The 22045-nt window shown below is 36.0% G+C and overlaps 1 protein-coding gene and 1 non-coding gene across 7 annotated transcripts in view; one reads left to right on the forward strand and one right to left on the reverse strand.

Annotated features, from left to right (window-relative positions):
• Sntg1 (syntrophin gamma 1) overlaps window positions 1-22045 on the forward strand; it is a 728018-nt gene that overhangs the window by 64170 nt on the left and 641803 nt on the right. For 3 of the 6 annotated variants that reach the window (XM_052717737.1, XM_052717736.1, XM_052717741.1), the window contains one exon: window positions 14832-14912. The exons of the other annotated variants lie outside the window; for them this stretch is intronic. The gene's annotated coding sequence lies outside the window, so the exon portion shown is untranslated. The remainder of the gene's footprint in view (window positions 1-14831; window positions 14913-22045) is intronic. 6 annotated transcript variants of the gene reach the window in all.
• Window positions 12946-13050, reverse strand: LOC128098008 (U6 spliceosomal RNA). The gene has a single exon (XR_008214059.1). It is a non-coding gene; the product is annotated as a U6 spliceosomal RNA (small nuclear RNA).

The following is a 22045-nucleotide window of genomic DNA, read 5'->3' on the forward strand; positions in this document are numbered from 1 at the left end:
ATTATATATAACAAAACAGTTATCAAGCAAGAATTAAAGTTACAATATCTAGTCTCTTTGTATTTTGCAAATTTAAATATTTTATCATCTATCCTATTCAAGTCTAAAGTTTCATATCTAAATTATCTTTTATCGTAACCAAGGAAAATTATAATTATAACTATTTATTCTTCAACTATATTAAAGACCCCAGAAGGATATAATATTACCTAAGTAAACAGAAAGAGAATTGTAAGTAGCTGAAACAGTTATTCTTGAAGGAGTAGCTAGGTTGATGGAGGCTAACCTCTCAATGGTAGACTAGCATTTAATAAAGGAGATGACCCACAAGCTGAGAAGAATGGGAAGCTGAATTCCAAAAACACCAGCAATTTCAAGAATTTAAAATCCTGAATTTGAACAGAATTTGGCTGAATTTAAGTTTATCTGATATGTGGAATACTCACACCAAATGTGAGGTCAAACTGTAGGCCTTGTGTACATCCTACTTCACAAATGAGTCTCTCAGGTACTTTAAGCCTGTAGGCCTAAGATGATGCCCCAATATGCAGAGAAATCTCAGGTGACTGTCCAGGCAGCTGGCTGTTTCTGTCAACTCACATTTTTTTGGAAGTCACTTGTTTGCACTTCCTGTTTTACTAGGTAATATTATTTCCTTCCCGGGTCTCTGAGGGACTTGAAGATTACATAGCTGTAGTTACAGTTTTCATTGTTAAGAAATTCAGGAAAGAAACTCACTAAGAGGTGTTAAGTGTGTAAGTTTGACAGACATCATAAGATAGTTTCCTGTTGGTAATATAAGTTAGGATAGAAAGTGAATTAGGTACATTTTGAACTCACCAAAATAGGATACATAATGGAATATTTTTTTTAATTTGTCAAATGCAAATGGACTATATGTTGTTGATGTATTTATTGCTTGTATATATTGTATATAGTTATTGTATGTATTGTATACAGTTTTTCTTATATTAGTTATAACTTATTTTTTGTTAGACAAAAAAGGGTAAATCTGGTGATATTTTATTTGTGCTGAAATGTGGTGATATTTTATTTGTGCTTTAATCAATAAAGCTTGCCTGGATTTTAGAGAAAAAAGGCCAGCCATTATAAATAAACAAATAAGCCAGGTAGTGGTAGCCCACACCCTTAATCCTATCATTTAGCAGGCAGTATCTCTGTGTGTTCAAGGCCACACTGGAAACAGAGCCAGGTGTGGTGGCACACACGGTAATTCCAATACTAGTAAACCATGGAGGTCTGGAGGTCTGTACAGACAGACAGAAAGTGACAGAGCTGTGTAGGAAGAGGAAGTGATATAGCTGGACAGAGAGTAAATCAGATGGCAGAACAGCAAGGCATGTAGACGGGTAGACAGGAAGTAACTCACCTTTGGAAGCTACAGAGTGAGTGAGGTAAGGTTGGCTGTTGTCTTTCCCTATTTCCCTGATCTTTCTAAGATTTTCAACGCTACATTTGGCTCCATGTTTTTTATTTAATAAAACCATTTAGAAATTCATCTACAATGGGGACTTACTGTCAGTTTGTAGAAAGCAATCTATTCTCTTAGCAACAGCCTAGATAGTTTGGGGATTTCTGTGTGTCCTTTTGTTCAACAACTCAGTTGATTTTCAAGTATAAAACTAACCTTGCCTGCCAGAGTTGTTACAATCAGTGTATCATATAATTCTCTTTATACATTGTTAGACTAGATTTAAAATTTACTTATGAGGACTTTTTTAACTGTGACAGATACTGTTTCCATTCTCTCCCCTCCTTCCCTCTCTCTTTCTTTCTCCTTCTCTCTCCCACTCCCTCCCTCCCTCCCTCGGTGTATGTGTGTGTGTGTGTGTGTGTGTGTGTGTGTGTGTGTGTGTGTGTTTGGTATAGTAGCAGTGGGGGGAATCTGTTCTGGCTTGAAGGTAACACTGCCTTTTTGAATTCTGTTAAGCTTATTGTCATGTAATTTATATAGGTTATCTAAAGTACTTCCCTTAACTATTTGTCAAAGATTACCAGCAAAATCATCGAGGTTTAAATATCACATTCCAAAAATCTTAAACTTGTAAATTTAAATGACTTCTTGGGTGTTGAAGTACTTAGCTTTCCCATATATTATAGGCTAAGTTTGACAGTTGTTTAGAAGAAAATACTTTATTTACTTATTTTTTTTTTTTTTTTGGTTTTTTGAGACAGGGTTTCTCCATGTAGTGGTGCCTGTCCTGTATCTCATTCTGTAGACCAGGCTAGCCTCAAACTCACAGAGATCTTCCTGGCTCTACCTCCTGAGTGCTGAGATTAAAGGAGTGTGCCACCACTGCCCAGGAAGAAAACACTTTATGTATTTCTTTAAATTTCTTGAATTTTTGAGAAAAAGTTTTTTATCATAGTCTTTATATTTGATCCCTTTAGTGATGTAAGATTTGTTATGGCATTATTTATTTCATTGAAAAAGTTTTGTATGTTCACTTTTTAAATTTTTGTCATTCTTTTTACAATTATGTTCTTTTGATAATAGCCAAATATTTACATTATTATTTCTTACCATAGTTTTCCAATACTTTATTGTTTTTAGTACCTGTAGCTTGAGTTTTCCTGACAGGCCCACAGTCAGGACAAATCTCTGACACCTGTCAGTCCCACAGCCACTCAAACCCGACCAAGTAAACACAGAGACTTATATTGGTTACAAACTGTATGGCCGTGGCAGGCTTCTTGCTGACTGTTCTTACAGCTTAAATTAATCCATTTCCATTAATCTATACCTTGCCACATGACTCATGGCTTACCGGCATCTTTACATGCTGTTTCTCATCATGGTGGGTGGCGGTGTCTTTCCGACTCAGCCTTCCACTTCCCAGCTCTATTCTCCTCCTTGTCCCGCCTATACTTTCTGCCTGACCACTGACCAATCAGTGATTTATTTATTGACCAATCAGCAACACATTTGACATACAGACCATCCCACAGCAAGTACCCCTGGCATCCGTTCATCTCTTTTGTTTCTTTCTTTTTTTTTTTTTTTATTGTTCTATTTTGTTGTAACTGCTAGAGACTAGTATTACTAGCTTCCTGAGGTGGGACTTGGGTTGAGATGTCAAGTGTTCCTCATCTAAGTATTTAGTTCCTCAGATCTTCCTCCTCACAGTGAGTTGCTTCTTTTACATTTTAGTATTGTATTCCCCTTTTGCTTCATTCATATATAGTTATAAAATAAGCCTTTCAAAGTTTCTCACAAGACTATGTATTATTTATAATTTTGTTAAAATGTATAATTTCTACATGTTAAAAATTTTCTCATCTGTTACTTTATGTTTAGAATTTTTTTATTTGGAAAACTATGAATTCAAATTATATATTTCAGTTATCTTAAAATTATAAATGTTAGTTTTATGAACCATGGTATAATCTTCCTCAATAACTGTTCTGTGGACAAATGAAATACCAGTATATTCTGACTTTGCTGAGGTGTTTTTGTGAGTTCATGGAATCCTGTTTGTTAAGAAAACTATTATCTTTGCAGGATTTTATTGTGTGTAAAAAGTGAGGTGCACATATCCTAAGCTATAAATGTGGATTTGTCTACTTCAGTCATTCACTCTATTGAGATTTGTTTCATGTATTTGAAGTGTTAGAGTTTGGGATATAAACATGGGATAATACATCCCTTGTAACTCAACCCATTAATTAGTATATGATGTTCTTTTTTGTTCCTGACAATGGCTTGTTATGAATTCTTGTTAATCTAATACCATAACTATTCCTACATTTTACCATTTACACTTTATATCATTGGCTAAATTAACTTCAATCAAGCAACTCTTTCTAACTGAGTTGAGTTTCTTACCTACAGGCTCAAGTTGGGTTGACATTTTATTTCCCTTCTATAAGTCTCTGCTAATAGATACTTTGTGATAATTTATTTGATGTTAGTTATGAATGTTTAAGTTTAAGTCTGATATTTTGTTATTATGTTATCTTCAAATTTCTCACTTCAATATTTCTGTTTTTTTTTTTACCATTAGTTCTACCTCAGAAAATTTCAGTTTGACCCATTTGAAATATTTTTCAGTATACTGCTTCTGAGTATTTTAAACATTGTTCATTATTATACTATTCATATTTGTCATATCACAATCTCTTAATACAGATATTAATCACTTACAGTTAAGTATTATAAGATATATAATACATATAAATAATAAGATTATAGTACTTATACACCATTTTATATACACATTGACACATCACATGATTTGATGATTTTAATTCAGCCATCAAATATGAAATAAGATCATCAAGTGTTAGTGGCTGCTTCTAGGAGCATGGGCAAATTACCAGGGACTATACTGCTGGAAAAAATGTGTCTTCTTCCCTAGTACCTAGTAATTACTTGAGGCAGCAGTGAGGCCTTATGAATACCTTCGACCCAAATGATAGCTCATTATGCAGGTCTTATACAGTAATCATAGCTTTTGTGAGTTTAATACTGTAATAGTTATGCCATACCCAGAGGACAATATTCCATACACTCCACAAAGGACTCCAATCTATTACATGCTTCTCTTACTCTTTTTTCATGACATTTTGGGTCTAAGAAGGGGTGATATAGAGATTCTATATAGTGCTGAACATTTAAATTACTTAACATCATTTTGAACAGTTAAAAGTCTCTGCAGTTACTACTGCCCACTGCAAAAGGAAATTTCTCTGACCAAAGCTGACATTATACTAACCTATAAAACAATCTGTGGGCCGGGCGGTGGTGGCACACGCCTTTAATCCCAGCACTCGGGAGGCAGAGCCAGGCGGATCTCTGTGAGTTCGAGGCCAGCCTGGGCTACCAAGTGAGTTCCAGGACAGGCGCAAAGCTACACAGAGAAACCCTGTCTCAAAAAAAACCAAATAAATAAATAAATAAATAAATAAATAAATAAATAAATAAATAAATAAATAAAACAATCTGTGGTTTAGAAAACAATCTGATAGACATAGCATGCCCAACTAATAAAACAACACCAATAGCTTCACCACTAGGGATGAAAACTTCAGCAGCAATTGTTAGTTTGTATATCTACCTTAATCTAGCTATGTGATGTTTTATTTGTGAGTATATTACAATAAAGTGGGTTTCATATTAATTTGTTCTTTCAAGAGAATCAAAAGTAATTGTTTAACCTTTTAAAATCCACTTGAGTATTTTATCATTTGATCAATCTTGGTGTCAGATACATTGGTGATGGTCCTTCACATGATGCACTCATTTTTATTATGTAATGAGCAAATTATTTCTGTTCACATCTTTCATTTCTACAGAAAAGCACTGTATTCAGCATGTAGGTTATGTATATTTCTATGTGGAGGCTGTGGTATTTAATATCCCAAGAAAACCCTTGGAATAATATTTTGTTTTTCTTCTCTCTCTAATGTACTCACTTAGAATCCTGTGTTTATTATCTGAGTTCTGGTTTCTTTGAGTGAGAATTTGGGACAAACTGTATCCTGATCACCTAGAACTGGGTGAATGGGGTTGGTAGGCATCTATGTTCATGGGCCTGGTAGACCTGAAGTTGTAGTGTCATGTCTAATTCTGCCCTTGTGAACTGCAGCCTTTCCCATGTAGTCTTTCCAGCAGACAGAGTCTACTACTTTCAACTAATATTGTTTTGGTAAAATACGTTCTCATAAAACTTATTTTGGTTAAAAAAAATCTGATTACTTCATTTATGCCCTTTTTGAAGAGAATAAAGAAGAGTTTAAAATATTTTGGAGATTTAGGTTATTCTAAATCCCATGTTCCAATGTAGAAGCCTTTTTTTATTATTTTCTAGAACAAAAATGTCATAAAGCAAGACAAATTTAAAATATATTAGAGGATACATCAGGGAGATGGGTACAAGATGGGAGAATTTTTTCCATAGACTATATTATGACATTCTTAGCTTTTGTACTGGGAACATCAGTAGTCTGCTAAGTTAATAACTAATTAATAATACTTATCAATAATAATTAATAATTCTAAGAGGTTTTATCTCTTATTCACAAAACATTAGTTACAACACAGAAATGTGCAAGGAATGATTGTTCCAGAGTGCAAGAACTAGCCCAAGATAAGATAATTAGCCTTTGGACCATCAACATTTGAAATTCACCATAGTATTGAAATTCTAGTCAGCCATTCTCTGAAGACAGTGTCTTTACAGGAGTCTACATTCACAGGTATACACAACTCCTTTTCAGGAGTTTTTGTTCACATACCTATTTGGCAGGCCATCACATTTTATGCACACTGGAGCATTATATTATTTAATTTTTGACAAATAATAAGTGACTCCTACATGCACAAAATGTGATAAAGGCCCCTTCCTATCTAGGAATGCCCATTCTTAGCATCTGATGTAGATGGGGCTGAGTAGTGGTCAAAGGAAATGTGTTCATATGAGAAAAATAGCTAGTAAAGTTTATTAAGAAAGAAAGTCCTGGATCATAAAAACTATTAGCTATCATGATATGTATATAATTTTTTCTTTGCACTCTTTGCATCTGACAAAACATTTACATGGGATATAGAGTAATATATCTAAACTTAAAAATAATCAGTTTGTCTTAATGAAATGAAAATTACAAATGAAACAAACATTGAAAATAATCAAAATTTACATATTGTAACAAGAATGCAGTCTTTAATGTCATTTATTTTTCATTGATGAAAACCATTTGATTTTTATCCTTTGAAGAAAATTCTGCAACTAAATTTCAACTTTAGTTGTCATAGTTTACAATACTATGCATTATCTGTATACCTAATAGACCAAATATTATAGACATATTTAAATATTTGTTGATTAAACAAGTTAAAAAATTACTACATGATCTAATAGAAATATTCTAAGCAGGTATCTCTCTCTAAACAGAAATTTGTTTATATATTTAAGGCAATGACTATTTAAAAAGCAAAGGCTGGGTACAATGGGAAAACATTTAGTTATGGGTTTTAAATGTCTCTTTAGAAAAGGGAATCAAAGAACAGATCAATAAGAAAATAGTGTAGAAATTCAAACATTGAATTTCAGGTTATTGAATTAATCTATAAAAATTTCATAACTTTTATATTACTTACAACCATATTTACCTTTTAAAATAACCATTTCCAAAATAATTTAATTTTAACATTATTATTGTTGCTACAAATTTTAGAAAATAATTTTAATGAGATCATTTTATTGACTCATCATATTTCTGCTGTGCAATTTGACTACTTCTCATGTGATAATTTTATTTTACTTTTTACTATTTTAGTAAATTTTACAACCAAAAATATCATATTTGGTTATGTAGAAAATATTATAGGTTTGACAAAAGGAATGCTATTATATAATCTATGGTATGGTTTTTGTTTTGGCAAATACCTGTGGCACACTAATTTTATGAAGAAAATATGTTGTTCTTTTCATGCTTTGGAGGTTGAATATCACTTAATTTTAGGGAAGATCATGTCGTGGTGTTCCATTATGCCAATAGCATGTATAAAGAATGAGCAATCAAATATCCAATTGAAATCTAAAGACTGAAGTCCTAGCAGAGTGGTTGGCTCTCCTTAACCTGTAGGCATGACACTCCTCTTTCACAGCATGAGACAAGACATTTTCACTTCTGTTTATTCTTGTAAGTGATTCTACAAATCTAAATATTTTATGAATAATGTTTATAAGGCTAAAGCTGTTACTATGTCTTCCCTTTCAGATTTCTTTAGTCAGTCATACATTTTATGGTTCTGGACTGGAGCCATTGCCCATTTGGTTCAATATTCTGTACAAATAGCAGGCTAGATATTTACCTCTTCTCTGTTGCTGTGTAACAAATAAAATTAACACTACTATTAAGACTACACAGATTTTTCACATTACAGCTCCTATGAGTCATACAGTTGGGAGCTAATTGGTTAGTTTGGATTTAATAACTCAAGCAGTGATAGTCATAGTTAGCTTCGTATTAGCAGAGCTTCTTAAAAATTCCCATGAATAGCTGTTAGCAAGATTATTTTCTCAATAGATTTGTTATATAGACTACATTTATTTGCCAAATAGGCTGCAGTATAACGCCAATCCACTCCTCCATGTGAGCTGGCATGTGACAAGGCATATAAATGGAAGAGACAGGAAAGATACCACAGGTTGAAGAAGTGGTATTTTGTTGCTAAATCTATAAAGTACCATGTCATTATGATTTATTCTACTTGATATTCTGTTTTAGCTCATTGATGCTGCTAACACTACCAAGTCATACAAATGATGTAATTCATAGTGAATAAAAGTTTACTCAAAATTCCATGTAAGACCAGTGGCATATGACAAATTCTTTCCTTCACTATATAATTTGACAGAGAGTGAGAAAGTGAGAGACAGAAAGTGAACCCAAATTTGTCCTTTCATGGTACAGATACTCATAAAATACTAACAACGATCAATTCATGTTAATGTTTTTACAGGGTCAATTAGGTATCATAAATATATTTGAATGTATTGACATCCAAATCTATCATTTTTCAGAAACTCTGGTTCAATGAGGAAGATAAAAGTAAGAAGATGAGGTGGTCTTTGGTGGCAATCTTGAGGTGTGCTTACTGAATTGAGCCATTTTGTGCTCCTCTCTAAATTTTTATAACAGACCAAATATCTAATTAAGCAAATGATTCCCTCAAAGGTAGAAGACTTCTGATATTTCAATTTCACTTGTCACAAAAATTTGTGACACTTATGATTTCTGATACTAGTGAGGATTCCTTTTGAGAGCCACTGAATTTAGCATAGTTTTTGTTTTAAATTAAAGACAATTATTTTTCAGAAAAGAATTAAATGAATTGGAGCTATGAAGCCTAAACTATTTCAGAGTTATATTTTCTACATCAATTTTCCTAAAAGTCAATTTTACTGTAAACTGACAAGCAATATAAATATTAAACACAGGCTGATTTTCCTTTCTTGTTATGTGCATGTACATGGACATAATCCCTGCTGGATGGCTTTAAACCTCATCAGGCATTGTTTTTAAATATTTTTTATAAAATAAACACCATTGCACCAAAGCTGAAGGAGGCAAACCAACAAAAGAAAAAAGGCCCCAAGGAAAAACACTAGAATTAGAGAACCACTTGTTCAAAAACTCAGGAGTCCCATAAAAATACTAAACTGAAAGCCAATATATATATACAAGATATATATGCAAGCCAATATATATATACAATATATATATGCAAGATATATACAGAGACTTAGTGTTGACACATGTGAGACCTATTTTTTTCTGCTTTAGACTCCTAGTTTGTTTGAGCTTTGCTCAGTTGACTTAGAGGTTTTTTTTCTCCTGGTGTCCCCCAACTCCTCTGGCTCTTACACTATTTCCACCACTGTAGAGAAATTTCTAAATGGTCTTATTAAATAAGAAACATAGAGCCAAATATAGGTGTAAAAGCCATAGAGATCAGGGAAATAGTGATAGCCACCAACCTTACATCTCCAGCTCTGCAGCTACCAAAAGGGGCTACTTCCTGTCTGACCTGTGCCTTTATTACCTTGCTGTTCTACCCTCTCATTGGCTCTTAACCCAGCTACCTCACTTCCTTGTTAGCCTGTCTCTACAGACCTACAGGTCTGTATGTTTGGCTATTCCCTAGTGTGTCCTTGCACACACAGAGACCCTGCCTAGGAAGTGATTGGAATAAGGGCATGTGCTACCACTGCCTGACTTGTATTAATGGCTTGCTATTTTCTCTGATCTCCAAGCAAACTTTATTTATTAACATACAAATAAAATATCACCACATTTCCCTTTTTTGTCTAATAAAAATAAAGAATAAAAAAGTTATAACTAATATAAGAAAAACTGTATACAATATGTACAATAACTATATACAATATATACAAGCAATAAATAAATCAGCAATGTCTAGTCATTTTGTATTTGACAAATTCAGAGAAAATATTCCATTATTTATCCATTTTGGTAAGTCCAAAATTTACCTAATTCACTTTCTATCCTAAATTATATTACCAACAGAAAACTATCCTATGATTTCTTTCAAACTTATACAATTTACACCTCTTAGTGAGTCTCTTTTCTGAAATTTCTTAACAAGGAAAGTTGTTACTACAACTATCTAATCTTCAACTCCCTCAGAAACCCAAGAAGAAAATAATATTACCTAGTAAAACAGGAAGTGCAAACAAGCAAGTTCCAAAAAAAAATTGAGTTAAAAGAAACAGCCAGCTTCCTGCAGTCACTCAGTATTTCTCTGCAATATTAGGGCATCATCTTCAGCCTATAGGCTTAGCGTATCTGACAGATTCATTTGTGAAGTTGGATGTACACAAGACCTACAGCTTGACCTCAGTTTTGGTGCTAGTATTCCATGTACCAGATAAACCTGAATTCCACCAGTGTCTTGTCATGATTCAGGATTTTAAATTCTGGAAATTGATGGTGTTTTTGGAACTCAGCTGTCTATCTTCTCGGCTTGTGGGTAGCTTCATCTCTTTAATTAAATGCCAGTCTACCATTGAGAGGTTAGACTCCATCAGCCTAGTTACTCTTTCAAAAATAACTGTTTCAGCTACTGTTCCACTGAACATCAGAAGCCATCAGTCTACTGCCTGTTCAGCTGCCTTCGAAGAAAGGGGTACTGTACCTTTTTCAGATTACAAAGCCACTTCAGCAATGGTGCCATAGTGTCCTGGCATCAGAGGATGCCTGTTGCTAAAGCCACAATCACACTTGGCAAGGATTGGTAGTCCTTTGTTTTGTGTCCTGTTTGTTCATTTTGGATAGCATTCTCTCAGCAGTTGATGTGAGGGCACTTTGTTGCCCAGGAACTAAATTTTGCAGCAATGAAAGTTAACTCCATATGCAGTTTTCTTCAGTGCCCATATCTTCTCTGAAGTAGATTGGTGCTACAAGAAGTAGACATGTCTCATAGTCATAAAAAGAAAAAAATCTAAGTTATTAAAAAATTTTAATGCCATATTCTATAGGTCTCTGAAGGGTTTGAAGATGACCTTTCTATCTAAAATATATCTCTGCTTAACCTTGAAAACATATCTAGTATGACTACAAGTTCAACTGTAATGTCTAACTACTAACTTTCATTTCTTTATATCCTAATAGTTGGTAATAATAACATTCAAGGATTAGCAAATTGCATTACATTGTTAAATGAACTATATAAGTACAATATCCTGAATAAGATTAGAAATATACAAACAGCATTTTCTAACAATATCAATATATATATATAATGTGTATACAATAGACCACCTCAGTTCCCTGAGCTCTGAGGGGGAGGGATTTGATGGAGCCATCTCATTTAGGACTATATATTCCAAAGTCTCTCTGTCTCTGCATTACCAGTTCACCCATAAATTCTATTCTATTCTGTTTTCCCCTCCCAGAGAGATACATGTGTCTCTCCTAGTCATTTCCAATTAACCTGACTTCTCTGAGCACTCTGGATTATAATTTTCTTATCATTTATTTCATGGTTATTAATAACATATAAGTGAATACATAGCAATATTTATCTTTCTGGGCATGAGTTATTTCACTCAGAATGATTTTTTTTCTAGTACTGTCCATTTGCCTGTGTTTTTCATGATGTCATTTTTTTAAGAGCTGAGTAATACTCAGTTGTGTAAATGTATCACATTTTCTTTTTCCATTCTTCTGTTGTGGAATATATAGGTTGTTTCCAGTTTCTGGCTATTATGAAAAGAGCAGCAATGAACATGATTGAGCAAGTGTGTTTTGTTAGGATAAATCACCCTTTGGGTGTATGTCCAAGAGTTGTATAGCCGGATCTTGAGGTAGATCAATTCCCAACTTTCTGAGGAATCACCATATTGATTTCCAAAGTAGCTGTACAAGTTTCCACTCCCATGATCAATGGAGGAGTGCCCCCCTTGTTCTATATACTCACAAGCATGAGACATCACTTGTGTTATTGGTCTTATTTATTCTAACAGGTGTAAGATAAAATGTCAAAATAGTTTTCATTTGCATCTCTGTGATGGTTAAATTTGTTTCAGCCTCTTGAGTTTCTTCTATTGAAAATTTTCTGTTTAAATCTGTACCCTGGTTTTCATTGGATTGTTTTTTGTTTTGATATGAAGTTTCTTGAGATGTTTGTGTGTTTTGAATATCATTCCCCTATCAGATGTGGAGCTGGGGGTGAGACTTGGGGGACTGGGAATGAAGGAACAAAAGGAGTAGTGAATATCCACAGTCAACCTATCTGTTTCTCTGGCAGGATTAGTCTAAGGTTTAATAGGACTACATACTGAAATTTCAGAGTAGGTTAAAGCAAGGAGTGGGGAAGGAAGGACAGGAGGGAAGGTCATTGGTTTCGTCACGAGTTGGAAATAAGGGAGAACAAAAGGCTGCAGCATATGTTGTGTTACAGAGCTGGAAGTGAAACTAAGGGGTGTGTCTGGAGGAAGAGAGTAGAAGATGGAGACCTGTGTTCAGTCTATCCAGTTCCCTGGCAGGAGTCAAAGATAAGTTTTCATAATGTAACTAACAGGATGGAAGTAGACCCTTTAAATGAGCACACATTGGGGGCACACCTATCAATGAATCGAGAAGCTAGTATCTGCTTGACAAAAGACAGGCAGTCCCCTGTAACTCTTGACACAGATGCATTAGTGAGGTTAGTGCCTGGAGTTGTGAGCTAGATTCTAATGAGATCATTTTAAATAAAAGCTACCAAAAGCACAGAAAGCCTGTGGTATCCTAGACATCCAATAGTAATAAACATAGGTAAAGTATGCTAATAGTCTTTGTTTACTTAATCAAACTTAAGTTGCTTGTTAAAGACTTAAGTTATTATAGACGGTACCTTGAAATGTTTTTTTTTCTTAATAAAACACATTTAGTTTTTGTTGTTGACCACATCAGAAAAATATGGAGTGCTTCAAGAATGTGTATGTCATCCTTGCACAGGGGTCATGTTAATTTTCTGTTTCAGTCCAGTTTTTGTATATATGCTGCCAAAATAGGCACTCATTCATCACTTTTTAAAACTGAATTTCTTTCAGGGTATATATTTTCCTATGGGGTATGTTGAGCTATGGGAGCAAAAAAAAAAAAAAACTGCAAGAGTGAAGCAACAGACTTCTGTCCCATGGGAAGAGTCCTTTCCTTGGAAGGATGCAGAATTCCCAGTGTCCTAAACAATAATTATTTGTTATCCCAGAGTCATTGTGTTAGAGGAAGGAGCACAAATAATTCTTTACTCAGGGTCTCATTAGGCTATACTTCATCTATCACCCAGCCTACATTGTCACCTGGAGCTTGGGATCTTTCTCCAAGCTTATTTAAATTGCAAATTAAATATAGTTCTTTACTTTGTTCCTATGTGATGAAAAAGGTTTCTCTGAACCACCAGTCTCCAGCTTTTAGAATTCATGGGTATGTGGTCCTGGCTAGAACAACTGCTTATCCTCCAAGTCTGCAAAAGAGCATGTTTCATCCTTCTATTGGGAAGATTATAATCTGACTACCCATGCTTGTGTCCTATAAAAGGGTAGTTGCAAAATTAAATATGATTCAGACATTACCATGCTGTTTAAAATAATGTGTATTGCTAGACCTTTGCATGAATCTGTTTGATAGTCCATATAAGAATGTATCTCTGACATCTTACAAATATTTGTGCAAGCCATAGAAGCAGTTTCCATGCCACAAAAATAACAATCCAAACTGATGCTAACTGAGTTCTATTGTGATATAGCCATCTCATATAACTATCATTTTATAAAGTATTAGACTTCCATAAAACTATAATTGATTTCAGGAAAGACAAAACGTACAAATAGGAATATAAAAAATTAAGTGGCAAAATCAGAAACACAGTTTTATCATCTGAAATGAGTAAGCTGTTGCCAATCCTTGAATTGCATTGCTTTGTGGTATCAACCCCTCTCCATAAGACTGAGTTAATACCTAAGTGTCATAGAAACAAAAATCAGAAATGGTTGGCAGTAAGTCAGTAAACCATTCCTCATAATGAACCTTTTAAAATAATACTATGAATTTGAACTTGGATAATCATTCTCAAGTTAGGCTGGCAGTTTAAATCCAAGGGCCTATTACTGGAAAAGGAAAGTGTGAGCATGTTACAATTTCCCAAAATTGTGTTCTATAGAGCTTAATCTTACAAAATTTTGTCATAGTTAGGGATACTATTGCTGTGGTCAAACACCGTGACCAAAAACAAGTTGGCATAGAAAGGGTTCATTTGCCTTAAACTTCCACATCACTGTTCATAACTGAAGAAAGTCAGGACAGGAACTCAAACAAGGGGAGGAATCTAAAGGCAGGAGCTGATGCAGAGGCCTTGGAGGGGTGCTGATAATTGGCTTGCTCAGCTCCCTTTCTTACATAACACAGTACCACCAGCCTAGGGATTCTACCTGCCATGATGGACTGGCTCTCTCCCATCAATCACTAATTAAGAAAATTCCTTACAGCCTAATCTTATGGAGACATTTTCTTGATGGAGTTTCCTCCCTTTCAGATGATTATTGCTTGTGTCAAGTTAATATAATACTATCCAATATGCATTGAGATACCGAATATATATATATATATATATATATATATATATATATATATATATAACCGAATATATATAATCACTGGGACTTGGAGTATGATTGATGTGTACATCAATATGTATGCTAACCTCTGGGGAAAGCCAGTATGTTCAATGCATGGATCTTTTGCTTCTACTTTGAATGCTCTTGAAGACTTCTTTATATTATTTTATTTTTCTATTTCAGCTTCTAATCTGCTCTCCAGGATGTTGAGATTGCCCAAGAATTAACCCTGCAAAGGAAAAATACCACTATAGCTAAATTCAAGTAAGAAATCACTTGGCAATAAAATATCAGCAGTGAATTTGAATTTATGAAAAGAATTACTATTTTCTATATCTCTGTAAAACAGTTATCACCTTGGATGTCATACTTTTTGAAAGGTCATTTGCTGTTTTGGAAAAATCTGGTGTTCTTTACCCTTGTTCTGGTTTGGGAAAAACAACAGCATTATGAACATACCCAGATTTTAATCATAATGCATGATTGGATGGGTCTTTTGAGAGAATGATATCGGTTATATTTTGTTCTTCCTACACATCATTCAGGGGAAGAGAAATATCTGCTAGTTCTATAGATGTGCATGTGTGTATGTAGCAGAGTTTCTCAACCTGTGAGTTGCAGCCATTGTTAAACACATTTCCAATGGTCTTAGGAACTGAGACAGTGATCAATAGCAAAATTACAGTTATGAAGTAACAATGGAAATAATTTTATGGCTGGGGATCTCCACAACATGAGGAACTGTACTAAAGGGTCAATGCATTAGGAAGCTGAGAAACACTGGTATGTAGTATGTGTATGTACTGTATATTTGTATTGAGTTTATATGCACAGTGCAAGACTGGTGTGTGTGTGTGTGTGTGTGTGTGTGTGTGTGTGTGTGTGTGTGTGTGTGTGTGTGCAAGTACCTGTTTTGTAGAAGACAGCAGTCAATGCTGGCTGTCTTCCTCAGTTTTTTTCCTCCTTTATTTTTCAGATGGGGTGTCTTTCTGAATCTGGAGATCACACATTTAGCTAAGTATACTTGACAGTCAGACAAGGAAAATCCACTATCTCTACCTCTCTAGTACTGAGATTACAGACACACACTATCATGTCCAGATTTCTTTTAACATGCACTGACAGGGGCCAGCTCAGCTCCTTATGTGAATACAGAAAGCTCTTTACTGACTCGGGCAATTTGCTTAAAATTCAGCTAAACTCGCGATGTAATTAGATGCCTCAACCATGACATATATTGGAGTCCCATTTGGGAATGAGTTGAACTTTCTTGAATAAGAGACATAAGTAGAGTCTTCTGAAAGGATATGGAAAAGCCATTCTCAACATGTTCCATATCAAGGGAAATTATTTAGAATGAAAGATTCTAGTAGATGTTGATTGAAGACCAATGTGGTCCATCACCTTATGCCAGGACAAATGTCACACTGTTGAAGTACCACATGCTATTTATTAGAACAGGTAGAACCTTAGGTCTAAAGTCAAACTAGCCATTATGTTTATTTTATTAATAAATCATCATGGAATACTCAAATTTTTACCTTGTAGACTATAAAGAACTGCTGTGTTGTATTAATGACAATTAATGCTCCATGTTATATTTCAAGATGGGGTAATAGTTAAAAGTGTGTTGTGTGTGTGTAGGTACATGATACTTCTTTAGATATACAATTAGATATACAATAATGTCTGAGTGTACGTCTTCATGTTATGGAAACCAGAGAAGCTTAGAAGATCATGCTTCAGGTATTTTATGAGTTCAGTGACCAGCCTGGGCTCCCTAAGGTGATAGTCAAATTCAGAAGTTCATGAGATTAAAAGCAGCCAGGCTTCAATCTGCTTTGCTTAGCATCCTGAGATAGAGAGCTTGAAAGATACCAAGTGTCTCTTGGATATGGAAGAGGTACTGGGGCATGAAATAGACTAGATTTTTATAACACTTCTTTTAAAAAGGTAGAAGTTTTCCCTAATATATCATAATCTACATTTTTATTTACTATAATACTAGTTACCTAAAATTCATTGTATTTGAAATAATGCATTGTATTTTCCAGAAATAAACAATAGGAGAATTTAAAAGGTATGACCTTCTGAGTGCAGTGTTGATATGTTTCCTTTCCTATGCTACTCTGATTTTGCCACTAAAGTGTTGCTAGCCTCATGAAGAAGTTAAAAAAGCAAACTTTTGTTTTAGTTTTCTGTGGGAGATGTAGAGATTTTGTTTCTTAGTCATTTGATAAACTGTCATTTGATGAGTTGCTACAATTTCCTATTCATTTGTGTCTACCATAAAAATAAGTTTATATTCTTTACTAGTTGTATTGCATGGTATATTTTAAAAAATGATTTTACCTAAATCATCAAGCTTATGAGATATTTTCAATGCATGTTCCCTGGTTATCCTTTGATCTAATGGAGTAATAAGCCTGCTTTATATTTAATATTAGATATTTCTTCTCTTTGTCATTAAGTAGCCTGCCCACAGTGTCAATATGTTGGCTAGTTTTAGAGTCATTTTTGAAGAGGGAGCTCCATTTGAGAAAACGTTCCCACCACACTGGCTTGTACGCAGGCCTCTGGTGCAATTTCTTATTTAGTATTGAGGGAGTTCCCAGCCAAATATGGGTGGTGCTACTCCTGTGCAGGTGATGCCCAGGTATATAATAAGAAAACAAACTGAGAAAGTCAAGAAGCAGCAACTCCTCCATAGTATCTGCATTACTTTCTACCTCTGTTTGGGTTCCCATCTTATTTGAGTTCTTGCCCTAACTTCCCTCAGTGATAGACTGTGATGTGGAACTATAAAAATCCTTTGCCCCAAAGCTACTTTTGGTCATGATGTTTTATTACAACAGTAGAAGCTCTAAGACAATCATCAAATTGTTTTTTTTTAAAAAAACGCATGATGTTTATTTTATTTTATCTCTCATTTTCCTGTTTTCTACTCTACTGATTTTGCTCCAGCTTTTGTAACCACTTTTCTTAAGTGACTTGTCTTTCTGTTCTTCTTATGTGTATCTTTTTTTTCTTACATGTGGTTTTTTTTTCTTGTTTTTCTTATGTGGCTTGTCTTTCTGTAATTTTCTCAGGTGCACATTAGTCACCATTTTATGCCATTCTTTTCTAATCACTGCATTTTAATGCTATCATTTTCCATTTAACAACTACATTTCATTATCTTTAGATTAAATACAGTTATGCTTCTTTTTTGCTACATATATTATTTTATAGTGTCTAAATGGAGAGGACAAAGGGTATTCTTTGCCAAACACAGGAAAATGCATCCATCTTTCTGTTACACATATATTACTATAATTCCAATGTAATCTGAAGGCATGTAAAATGAAGGCATTTTAGTGTTTCAAAAATAAATGAAGAAAATTCTTTTTTTCCATGAGATGGTCTACTTCTGTGCGTGTTCCACAGAAACTAGAATAGAATGGATGCACTTTGCACTAGTACCATCTATATCAATGACATTCTCCTTGTGTCAGACTTGTGGATTTCTAATTGTGGAAAGAGGGTACAATTGTGAAAAGCAGTTTGTCTAATTGGATTTTTAAAGCTTTATAAGTTTTAATATCACATATTTAATTTTGAAGAGCAAGGATGTTATTCAATAATTGACCTTCAGAGAAGCCCTGCTTCTTTCTAATAATTTTCTTTTTTAATGAGTGTTTGAATTTACTATATCCATGGCAGATTTCCTTTGATTCAGAGCAGTGAGGGCATTATTCAAACTTCTAATGATATTCTATCACATTGCTTTATGTAAAGTGATATTTTTCATAATTTATCATTGAGTTTTTGTTTAACTACTTGAGTTTGATCTTCTCCATGTTTTTTGTTTACTTGAAATTTTTAGATCATACATAAAATGATTATTGACTGTCTTCAGTCATGTACATTGTCCTTATGGCAATTTGCTATCCATTACTTTGGGTCCTTTATTACTTTTCCTGACTTTTCAGGTTTTGAACACATGTTTTTAAATGATTCATTTTTTCCCCTCTTCCCTAGTACTCAACAATATCCTTTGTTTATAAAAGCTTGGTGGATATGCTAGAGTTCCTAATTTATACTTGGAATAATTTCACAGGATGAAATACCATTGACTTGCAGATTTTGTACTGTACAGCAGTGTTGCCCTCCTCATACATGGCCCTCAAAGTCCATATTATTCATTTTACTTCTTTTTTTTTTTTGAGACAGGGTTTCTCTGTGTAGCTTTGGTGCCTGTCCTGGATCTCTCTCTGTAGACCAGGCTGGCCTCAGACTCACAGAGATCCGACTGGCTCTGTCTCCCAAGTGCTGGGATTAAAGGCATGTGCTACCATCACCAGGCCATTTTACTTCTTTATATACTATTGTCTCTCACTGAATTGCTATTTTATTTATTTTTTTGCCTGGAATTACATTGGAATAGTTCAAGGGGTAACTAGAAAATGTAGTCCATCTCCATGCTTTGTTGGCTCATTTTTTTCCTTATCTTGTTATTTTGCACACCTGACTCTCTTATCATACACTGTACAAGACACATATGCCACACTCAATTCAGTCTCTCTTTTTCTGATTTGATTTTTGTACCCTTGCTTTTTAGCACTATGTTTGACTTTCACTCACATTTGAAGTAAAAAATTTCTTTTTATAAACACACAAATTTACATTTTTCTTTAAAAAAAACTACATATACCAGATGCCCATATTCATACACAGTTATGTGTGATAAACAAAACAAAACATAAATTTTTAATTTGTTCTTAATGACAAGAGCCTCCCTCTACCTTCCACTGACAGCTGTTTTCAAAACTTTCCCTTTGTTTAGCTTTTGGAATTTTAAATACTGCCTCAGTGTGAATTTTGTTTTTGTCTTACTCTGTGTCTGCTGTGCATGTAACTGCAGCTCTGTGTATCAGTAACTGTGAACAGCTCCCAGGTATTTGGCTCCATTTTTTTTATTTATTAAAAATCACTTGTTCTCTCAATAAGTGGTCATTGACACATTTATTTGCAGGGTTTGGATTTGTCATGTCTTTTGATCGTATCTTATATTTTTAGTTGTAAGCCTAGCCTTTAACAGCTGAGCCAATATCTCTAGCACAATTTTCTGTTTGTTTTTTAAAGTTTGACTCTGTGTATCAAGTGCCCATCTGTACTCCCATGCTTTCCAGCTTCTCTCGAATAGTCAGGCCTTTGGTGTGAAAGACCCCCGAAGGTAGTCTTCCCTCTGGAGAGACCCTTGCCCAGAGATCACACCGAGACCACAAGTCAGATGCAAACAGCAAGAGGCTTTATTCCGGAACACGGGTACCCGGGGCGACACAGTCCCTCCAGAGGCTGAAGAGACTGGCGCGCCGACGGGCTGGAGTGGAGGGTTTTTATAGGGTTGGGCAGCAGAAGGGCGGGTACAGAAGCAAGAAGCATGGTTTACAGGGTTCTGATTGGACGATTCGTATGAGGCCAGGTTCAAACTCAGGACAGCTCGTGGTTTTTCCCGAGCTCGACACGCCTGCTGACTTGGCTCTTATCTAGGGTACAAGTTGTTTTTCTGACCTTTAGTTCCCTGTTTTGGGGCCAGGTGGCCGACCGCAGATACCCTGTTTGTTCCTATGCCCATGTCCTCTAACTGAACTTTCCCCGTACTTTTCAGGCCTTGCTCAAAATGGCGTTAGGCTAAGCAAGTATGCTGGGGCCCTTCATTCCCCCATTTTCTTATCTCAGGGAATGGAATCCTCCATTCATGGGGAAGAATAGGGATGTGGCTCCATTTCCACCTGGTTGAGTCGTTGGTATTGTTGGGTCAATACCAAGGTCTGAACAGTAGAAACGCGTTCCCTGATAAATTGGACAAGTCTGTTTAGGATACAGGGCCCGAGCGTCAGAAGGAGCAATAAAATCAGAAGGGGTCCCATAAGGGTGGAGATGAGGGTGGTGAGCCAGGGGGACCTTCTGAACCATCCTTCAAACCATCCCTGCTGTTTTTCAAAGAGTTTTTGTCTTTGTTCTAATCTCTTTCTTAATTTAGCCATGCTATCTCTCACCACCCCAGTATGATCTGCATAGAAGCAACATTCTTCTTTAAGGGCGGCACATAACCCCCCCTCCTGCAGGAAGAGGAGGTCTAATCCCCTCCGGTTCTGCAGAACTACCTCAGACAGGGAGGTGAGTGACTTTTCCAAGGCACTCACGGATTCCTCCAGTGCCTGGATATCGGTATGCATGGCAACCTGGAGTTGTCTGAACTGGTTGGTTTCCATGAGGGCTGTGGTACCTGTGCCTATTCCGGCGGCGACTCCTCCCATAGTTAATCCACCTAGCATCAGGGCCAGGGTTAGCGAGACTGGCTCTCTTTTTATACGGGGGACCCCTGTTTCATATTGGGCATAGATATCTTCAGGTGCATGGTAGACTATCTTGGGGTACAGTTCTATGAGCACACAATAATCGGCCGTGTTGGCTAGTATTGAGGAGGAGAGGCATGGTGTAAGTCCAGTGCTACAGGCCCAATAAGTCCCGTTGGGAACCACGAGATAGTGGGGTCCTGGAACAAGTGCCTGGGTGCGATTACACAGGTGTTGGTGGGTGTAGGGTACTGTCCCCAGACATAGTCCTTGTCCTGACACCTCGGAGATTGTGAGCTTATGCTGAGGTGTCGAGGCACATCCTGACGGGGGTGAAGAAGAATTGGTGAAGCTTCCGACTACGGCCACCCCCTCATAATAGGGAGGTGTGGAGACTAGGCATAACCAGCACTCCTGAGTCCGATTTGGGTTGGTAACATTGAGGGCTGAGTAAGCGCCCTCTATAAGATTCAATAGCCGGTCTCCCGTACCGGGCCTGGGTGGCTGGAGGGTGACTGGGGTTACAGTAGCATTCGGAGCCGTGCTTGGGCGAATGGCCGAATTGGGTCGGGGGGTAGCCCTCGGGGGTGCCGGAGCAGGTAAAGAGGGGCGCTTTTGGTCAGAGAGAACCTGGTTGGGACCTATAGAGGTGGAGGGCTCCGTGATTTTAAGCCTAATCGTAAACACGACTCCCTGGTCCCATCCCGTCATGTAAAGTCTAAGTCCCCATGTTTTACCTTTAATCCAGTCTTGTGTTATCTCCCTTCCCTTTTGAGTAAAAGATATATTCAGGGGGTTGCAGGTGAAATTTATACAGGCCCCCCCCTTCCAGTAAGCGTTATCTCTTCCTGATGTGACAGTTCCCCAACAACGTCCTTGGGTAAGGGGACGCCATGAGTGGCTTTCTCTTTGGGTAGTCCTTTTTACCCTAATGAGGTCCCAAGTGGATGAAGGCTTCCAATAGGTATTACCAGTTGTTTCACATCCCCATGCTTTACAGAAGTAACTTTCATAACCCCCACATTGTCTAATCATCTTTCTGTCCCTACCATCCCG

This window comes from Peromyscus californicus, unplaced genomic scaffold (assembly GCF_007827085.1).
Source record: "Peromyscus californicus insignis strain IS unplaced genomic scaffold, ASM782708v3 Scaffold_5__1_contigs__length_169319896, whole genome shotgun sequence".
In the NCBI taxonomy this organism is placed as follows: Eukaryota; Metazoa; Chordata; class Mammalia; order Rodentia; family Cricetidae; genus Peromyscus; species Peromyscus californicus.